Here is a 7,861-nt window from a genome sequence, read left to right as displayed (position 1 = left end):
CCCGGGAAGGAGAGGGATTCCAGAGCGCCCCCCCAGTCCCGAGCCGCCCCGCAGGGATCAGCGGGAACACGCGGAGGGAAATGCCGGGAATCGGAGTCCTCCTTGAAGGTGGGGGGGGAAAGCTGATGGGCAGCGGGGTGGGGATGAGGAGAAGGGGAGCTGGCGGTGGGAGCACAGAGCCTGGAGAAAGGCTGAGCTCAGAGTCCGGGGGTGACCTTGGTGGGACAGCAACAGCTCCAGTTGTAGAAGCATTTTCCATCTGGGTTCTCCAGATGAAGAAGGGTCTGTTCCTCACGTGGAGGAGTCGCATCCATGTGGGTCCCTTTCAACTCAGGATGTTCAGGCTGAGAGCTGGGGTTGCTCAGCCTGGGGAAGGAAGAGAAGGCTCTCTGAATACCTCAGAGCCCCCTCCAGTGCCTAAAGGGGCTCCAGGAGAGCTGGAGAGGGACTTGGGACAAGGTCACGAAGGGACAGGAAGGCAGGGGGAATGGCTCCACACTGACACAGGGCAGAGTTTAGATTAGGTATCAGGAAGAAATTCTTCTCTCTGAGGGTGGTGAAACCCTCACACAGGTTTCCCAGAGAAGCTGTGGCTGCCCCATCCCTGGAAGTGTCCAAGCCCAGGATGGATGGGGCTCTGAGCAATCTGTTTTAGTGGAAGATGTCCCTGCCTGAAAGAGGGTTGGACTAAATGATCTTTAAGGTCTGTTCCAACCCAAACCCTTCTGTGATTCTACCCTTCTCTCACATCAGGGCTCCACTGAGCCTTCACTCACTGTCTGCAACGTGTACATAGAGAGATGAAGTTCAGTCACTTCAAAAGCCCCACAGATTCAACCTACAGCAGGTTTGTGGTGCAGCCAGGAAATCATACAGGCATTAAAAGCATCAGCACTCGGCTTTTCCCCACCTCAAACCCATGCAGGGCTTTGTGCCTCCACAGCAGCTCTGTGTCTGTGCAGTCATTAGCTGTGCCGATGCACACGATAAATACAGTTTTCTTCCCGCCTGTGTTGCAATGGGGCCCTGCTGGAGCTGCCTGGGCATGCCTGGACTCCCGTGGTAGCAGCCAAAGAGGGGGAAAATCTCTGCCTAGATACAGCAAAACCTGTTTGCAAGGCTGTGGAGAGCCCAACACAACACACACGGGGTGTTTGCAGAGGACACAGAGGAGCACAGCTGACACAGCACTGCTCTTTGCACCTTTATTGTTTTTATCCAGCCAAACGTTGCCTGCCACTCACTTCTCCAGGGATACATTTCCCAAGTGGATGTTTCTAAAATGCCTCGTCCTCCATTACCCAGCCTCACACAAACGAGCTCGTTAAGGCAGAAGAGGATAACAACACCATCACCACGTCCCACAGCGGCACAGCCTGGGGGATGAGCTGGAGGGATGGCACTGAGCGACAGGGGATTGGCAGCACGTGGCAGTGAGAGCTCTGTGAGGCCGTGTCTCCCCTCCAGCATCCCTCCCAGTCACTTCCAGCAGCTGCATGGCTTTTAGGGACAAAGGCCCGCCAGCAGCTCCAACATAGGCCTCAGAAGATTCCAGTTTAGTCTCCAAATGTGCTGCAAAAATGTCCTGTGCAGCCCCTTCTTTGCTGCCCATCAGCAAAACTCCAATTTTTGCAGCCTTTCCCTTCATCTGTGGTCCCTGGGCTGTAGCCACATTGCAGCAGGGGTGTCCTTTTGTGTGCAGAGTATGACCTGTTAGTGCCTGGCTGAGAATCCAGTGAAGTCCCAAACCTTCCCTGCACAGCACAGGCATTCTAGCACAAGCTCTGCTGCTGCAAAACTGATGTTGAAAGGACATAATTCTATTTAAAACTCTACCCTGCCTCCACCATGCTAAATGCTGAGAACTCAAATCACACAGACAAGAGGAGAAAAGTAATCGGAAACTATGCAAGCCAGTCACTTTCACTTCCCAGTTATTACCTTTAACCCTATTACTGTTTAAATAACAATCCTAGTGACATTTTCTAGGATGAAGTGACATTTCTACAGGCAGAGAAACACAGCCCAAGTCTGGAAAGACTCCTGGGGGGGACAGGATTGAAATCTGAACAGCGACAGGAACACAAAACAATCGAGCCCAGCTGAATGTGGTCAGTGTGCCCGGGAAGGAGCTGGGTTGTTTGCTCACAGGAAAATCCACTGCAGGCCAGTCCTTGAGAGCAGATTTGCTTTATAAATCCCCCTGCCTCTCTCTTCCAGGACAGACCCCAGGCATTGTTCACATCTCAGGACAAGTAACTGCAACTGCAGCAGGACAAGTTCAGAGCCAGCCCAACCCTGACCTGAGCTGGCTTTTTGATTTAGCAACGTGTGCCACTTGCAGGGCTTCCTCTGTCAGATCCCACAGTGCAGCCATGGAAATGATCATTCCCTGGGTGATATTTGATGTTGCTGCCACAGTCAGAGCAGGTTCCTGCTCAAAGGAACCTGTTACCCCTCCTGCCACGCCAGCGCTGGAGGTTGGGATGGAACCGATGCTCCACGTTCTGACTGTAAAAGCTGGGAGCTGTGTGGGCTGCACAGCCGAGTGTGTGTCTGCAGAAAGCTTTTCCTTCCTCAGGTATCTACTTCAAAGTGTTTAATAAAACCCCAGCATTCTTTTTTGCCCAGGACACAGCGAGTCTGTCAGGCTCAGCCACGCAGCCTTTTGTTCCACGTGGGCTCACCAGGCTGTGCACATTTAATCAGCATCCTCAGACGCCATCACGGGGTTTTCCCCAACGCATCCTTCTTGATTTAATTGCCAGGATTGCAGCTGCCTCGTGGGAATAGCACTGCATGCAAGCAGCGAGGTGCAGTCTGCCCCGATCTGTGTGCTCGCTCTGTGCTTCATCACAAATGATCTTTTCTTTTCCCCCTTCATCTTCCTCACTGATGTGCTCAGACCTGAGAAATCAGTGTTGTCACACAGCCCGAGCGCAGCACCCTCTGAATCCCATGCTGGGCACGGCTGGAGCTGTTTGGGGAGGGGGAAGTTGGGGATGGGGTAATATCCAGCAATATTCCAGTTGCACGCTTGCACTCTTAGATGTGCCTTGACGCAGGAGCTGCCCCAGGAAAAGGAGAAGAGAGGCAGGGGATGGACTCTGGTTAGCCCATCCCATCCCCTTCCTCGCTCCTCCCCTTCCCAGGGCTGGACGAGGCGCAGCACGGGCTCCGCTCGGGCTTCAGGCTGCTCCGGAGCGCTTTTCCCTACTGCATCACCAAACCCAGCCACCCAGCCACCCAGCCACCCAGCCACCCAGCCACCCAGCCAGCCACCCAGCCAGCCACCCAGCCAGCCACCCAGCCACCCACCCAGCCACCCACCCAGCCACCCAGCCACCCACCCAGCCACCCAGCCACCCAGCCACCCACCCAGCCAGCCACCCAGCCAGCCACCCACCCAGCCAGCCACCCAGCCACCCAGCACAGTTGTCTTTGTGGCCAGTGTCACCCCCAGTCCTGGCACCTTATCAACATCCCCCTTTCACATCCACCCACCCAAAAGCAGATCGAGAAGATGCTCCAAAACCTACAGACCACATGAGCGAGGAATCTGTGACTGGAGCCACCGGTGTGGCAGTGAACTCACGGAGCAGAGCACACACAGCCCGCAGGTTGTGCTTTTGTGGTGGAAAAGGCAAGTTTTGCCCTGAGTTTTCTTGTGCCAAAGCAGGAGTGGGTCAGCAGGGGAGTGGTGAAGCATCGGAGCCTGGAATGGGGAAGGAACACACACACAGAGGAGATTAATTATATCAACTACGAAAATAGTTGCTATTTTAAGGTTAATGCTTGAGCGATCTGACTCAGGCAGAAAAAGAGCCAAAGGAATTATTGGCATCAGCGCTGGCTGCTCCCCCAGACAAGCCATGGTCACCGCTGGCACGGAAAGTCACCAAAATAGCTGCTTTTCCAGAGGATTTGGGGAAAAAATGCCATTAGAGTGAGTTCAACATCCTGGTGCAACAACCACAAGCAGAGGAATGCATCAATCAGCTCATCCTGGGGACACCCTCGGCTTCCCAGGCATCACCCGCATCTCAGAGTACAACCATTTTACACAAATATCATCTCCAGGCTGTGAGCGGTGTTCAGTGGGACCCCGCAGCTCCCAGCTCACCAGCCAGCTGTTCCTGAAGCTCTTTTATGCTTGATGAGATGCGAGTGAGCTGCTCTTGCTTCGCCCTGGTATCACTGCAGGTCACAGCAACCACCCAGTGCTGGCATTTACCAACTGCTTTGATAGCTGAGCTATACATGACTAAATAAGAAAGCCCTCAAAAATCAAATTTTATAACCCAAAACACTCTAAAACTCGGACTCCAGCAGCTCTAATGACCAGCACTGCCATAAATTAATTTCTATCTCAAGCATTTTAATGCCAATACATCACATGGCTGCAGGGAAACGCAACAGACACAAAACACTCCAAGTTTTTGGGGAAAGCAGCAGCAGGAATGGTGCCCTGCAGGCTCTTTCCCCAGAAAATGGAAGTGGAGATATTGAAATGATGGCCAAATGCAGTGGAAGGTCTGAAAATGAAACTTTGCCAAGGCTGCACGTACAGCTGTCACTCGAGACTGACACGCAGCCGGAGCGCTGAGCGTTACAATTTGCTACGCTATTAATTTCTCTGTTAAATTCTAGTTTATTTTTTAAAGCCTGTATTCTCTTTACAGCCTCTGGGGCTGTAATTGTTATGCTAATGCAGGAAGCCGGGAAGGGTGGCTGTGGTGAACTCATCAGCTGTTCTCCCGTTGCCTGCAGTTTGCAGGCAGCCCTGGGCTGAGACAAAGCCGAGCAGGAGGAGGTTTTGTGGATCTTCCTTTATGGCACATCACAAATACCGGCTGGCAAGTGGGAAATCACCCTTGTTCTGCTCCTGCCGTCCTCGTCCTGCCGGGCTCAGCCCAGCCACCTTGAGCCAAGGCTTGATTCCAGACTGACTGAAAAGGCTCCTCATAAGGACAACCAGGGAGTGCTGTGCACTTTGGGTGAGATAAGATCACACTCACAGAGGCGGCAGCAGCAGCATTTTGCAGCAAAGACTCCCAAGCAGCATCCACTGGCACTCTCAGGGCTGGAAAAGGGGTTGGAGAAGCTGTTCTCCACATTGCTCTCCACCCACTGCAGGTGACTTGAGCACTGCTCACCAGGTCTGCTGCCAAGCTTCAGCAGGGGGGTTTTTAGTAACACACCCCACATCTGTGAGAGAAGCATCCTTAAACCTGAAAGACTGAGATTTGGAGCAGAACAGAGCATTTAAAAAATATACATATTTATAAGAACCTTCAAAATAAAAGGAAGTCACGTGGTTTCAGCTCTTCTGTGATCCTGGCCAGATGTTTGCTCCGAAGGCAGCTCGGTGTCCGTTCTGTGCTGAGCTCTGAGCATGCAGAGGGCACAAGGAATGGTTGTGGTGGTGGGCTTCACACCACAAAGCAGACAGAAATCAGCCTCTTCATTATTCACGAGTCCTACATTGGCTCATCAGCCCCTCGGTGCCCGGGGTCTGTCTGCTGAGGACATGTGGAGGCTGGGGCAGCTGATGCTGACCTGCTCTGGTTTTAAGACAAGACACAAGTCTCTTGAGCAAGCTTTTTAAGGAAACTATGCAGTCATTGGTGATGTCTGCCCACCCAAATCCTACCCTGCAATCGTTAAAACCAAACAAAACCAAACCACAACCCATCCCCCAAAACATTCAAACATACAAAATCGACCTGATCAAACTGTACCTATTCTTCAAATTTTGTTGCTGTTTAAGAGTTTGAATTGTTGCCTCCCATAAGGCTGCTCTGATTCATGGCAACACTTGGGCATTGTGTGCTTGGTAAATCCCAGCAGATATTTCCACTGAGATTTTGCAGTAACAGTTAAAACCCCGACTGACTCAGAATACAGATTAGGGCACACACCAACCAGCTTCATTTTAACGTGTTTCTCCCATGGAGCAGCCAGGCTCACTCAAGGCATCTATGAGTTTTAACAGTAAAACTAAAATTTCCCTCCCCCCCAAACCTGGAATTATGCACGCAATATATTTCCCACTGAGATAAGCAAATGGAAAATGGCTGAGCCAGGCATTTCATCCAGCTCACAGCTGATGAGGGTCATTCCCTGCAGTGTATTTAGCAATGATTTGTCCAGCCTAGTGTTGATTATCTAAAACAACACAGAACTGCCTCCATTTCTCCAGGGAGATTGTTTGCAGCCAAACTCATTGGCAAAAGGTTTCTCCTAACATCTTGTTTTCCTCTGCTTTCGTTACATCTCACCTCTCCACAGCTCAGCCTCTGTGCACAGATTCCAAACCCTTTTCTGTGGGTTACCCCCATGCAGCCATTTTGTACTGAGCTGCATCTTCTTGGCTTTCTTTAATCATCACTTAGTCAGGCTCACAGCTTTAATTCTTGCAATCTTCTGCCATTGCCCAATTCCTTCATGTCAGTCACTGCAGCTGTTCTTTGTAGCCCCTCCAATTTGGCTACCGCCTCCTGGTATGAGATCTATCCCAAAATGAACAAGTTTGGCTTCTCCCAGGAGAGGCAGATCAATACCTTCCCAGCTGTGCTGGGTGGAGAATTCCTTCCCGCTTCACAGAGCTCCTGCAGAACAAAGATCCTGAGCAGTTCAGGGAGGAGGCAGCTGGAGCACTGACAGTGACTCTTGCACACCCGCAGTAAACGTTGGGTGCATTCTCACGGAGAAGCTGGCGCTGGGATATCAGGGGGATACGGTGACACCTTACCCAAATGACTCAGGACTGAAGGCATACAGAAGATCTGCAACGTCCTCAGGGACTAAAACCCCCCAAATTTATTACTACACTCACAGGTGACCCATGTTTTAACTGCTCCTTTCATCAAGGGTGCTCTTGCCAAGCTCAGTGCAATCATCCCAAGAGGGAGCAGCAAAAGGAATTTCACACTGTTCTTCCATTTTAATCCTCACCTATTCCACCTGCCACCCCTGTAACAACCTCACATGCCTGTTTATAATTTTTTTTCAGGAATAAAAAGAGCTGTCTTATGTATTGTGTCTCAGCAACCCCACAGAAAATATCCCACAGGGGAGGAGAGCCACAACAAAGCAGTGTCACCCCCAATTACCATTTTCCATGGATGAGAGGGGAGAAAAGGAATAGATGACATGCACTTTTTACTACTTAAAGACAGAAGAAAGCTGTTGTCTCCTACCAAGGGCCCCAATATCAGGATCAGCTGTGCCAATAACAAACTGTGTTATTACCTCTGCTGTACAAAGCAATTTGGTTTTTATTGACCACTTGCTATACAGGGCACTACAACACTCTCCCCTCATTAAAGCCTGTCAGTCAGAAGGCAAAGGAAGGCAAAAGCAGATTTAAGGAGAAGGCAGCTCTTTGCAGTCATGAAGACAACCTTGCTCAAGTGAAAGCATTGACAGCAGGCAGCCAGGACTGCAATGAGGGCTGCAAATGATCAGACAGCTAGGAATTTCACACACTGGAAGAAAAACTTTAGTGCAGGTAGAACAATTTACCTCCCCTGGGCAAGAAAACACCTACAAAATGACATCCAAACACAGAACACTGAGGAAAGTTTTGTTAGCTCTGGTTTTGTTTCTTCTGCTCCCTGTGTAAGTCTGCCAGGTGACCTCTGCTTGCAGACGACCTCAAATACTGGGAGCTCTTCTTTGTGTCTCCTTGGAGAAAATGGTCAGGAATCAATTTTTCCACTGATAACTTCATTTGGTCTCCTTCTCAAGTGAGTGTTCCCACAATTTAGTCCCACCTTACCCACTCCACCCTTAACATTTCACTTTTCCTTATAGATGAGGAATGTTTGGCTCAGTGCAGGCAACTCCAGGGATGAGT

The 7,861-nt window shown here is 50.7% G+C and overlaps 1 long non-coding RNA gene across 1 annotated transcript; it reads right to left on the bottom strand.

Moving 5' to 3' along the window:
• Positions 1–1,191: 1,191 nt before the first annotated feature.
• LOC111937000 (uncharacterized) lies at positions 1,192–4,125 on the bottom strand. Its single transcript, XR_002868384.2, has 2 exons — positions 3,505–4,125; positions 1,192–2,907 (listed from the first exon to the last, which is right to left on the bottom strand). It is a non-coding gene; the product is annotated as an uncharacterized LOC111937000 (long non-coding RNA).
• Between the last annotated feature and the right edge of the window lie 3,736 nt (positions 4,126–7,861).

The sequence above is a fragment of the Cyanistes caeruleus genome, chromosome 20 (genome assembly GCF_971803275.1).
Source record: "Cyanistes caeruleus chromosome 20, bCyaCae1.hap1.1, whole genome shotgun sequence".
NCBI lineage: Eukaryota > Metazoa > Chordata > Aves > Passeriformes > Paridae > Cyanistes > Cyanistes caeruleus.
Note: the sequence above shows the minus strand (reverse complement) of the source record. Positions and strands in the feature narration are given on the sequence as shown.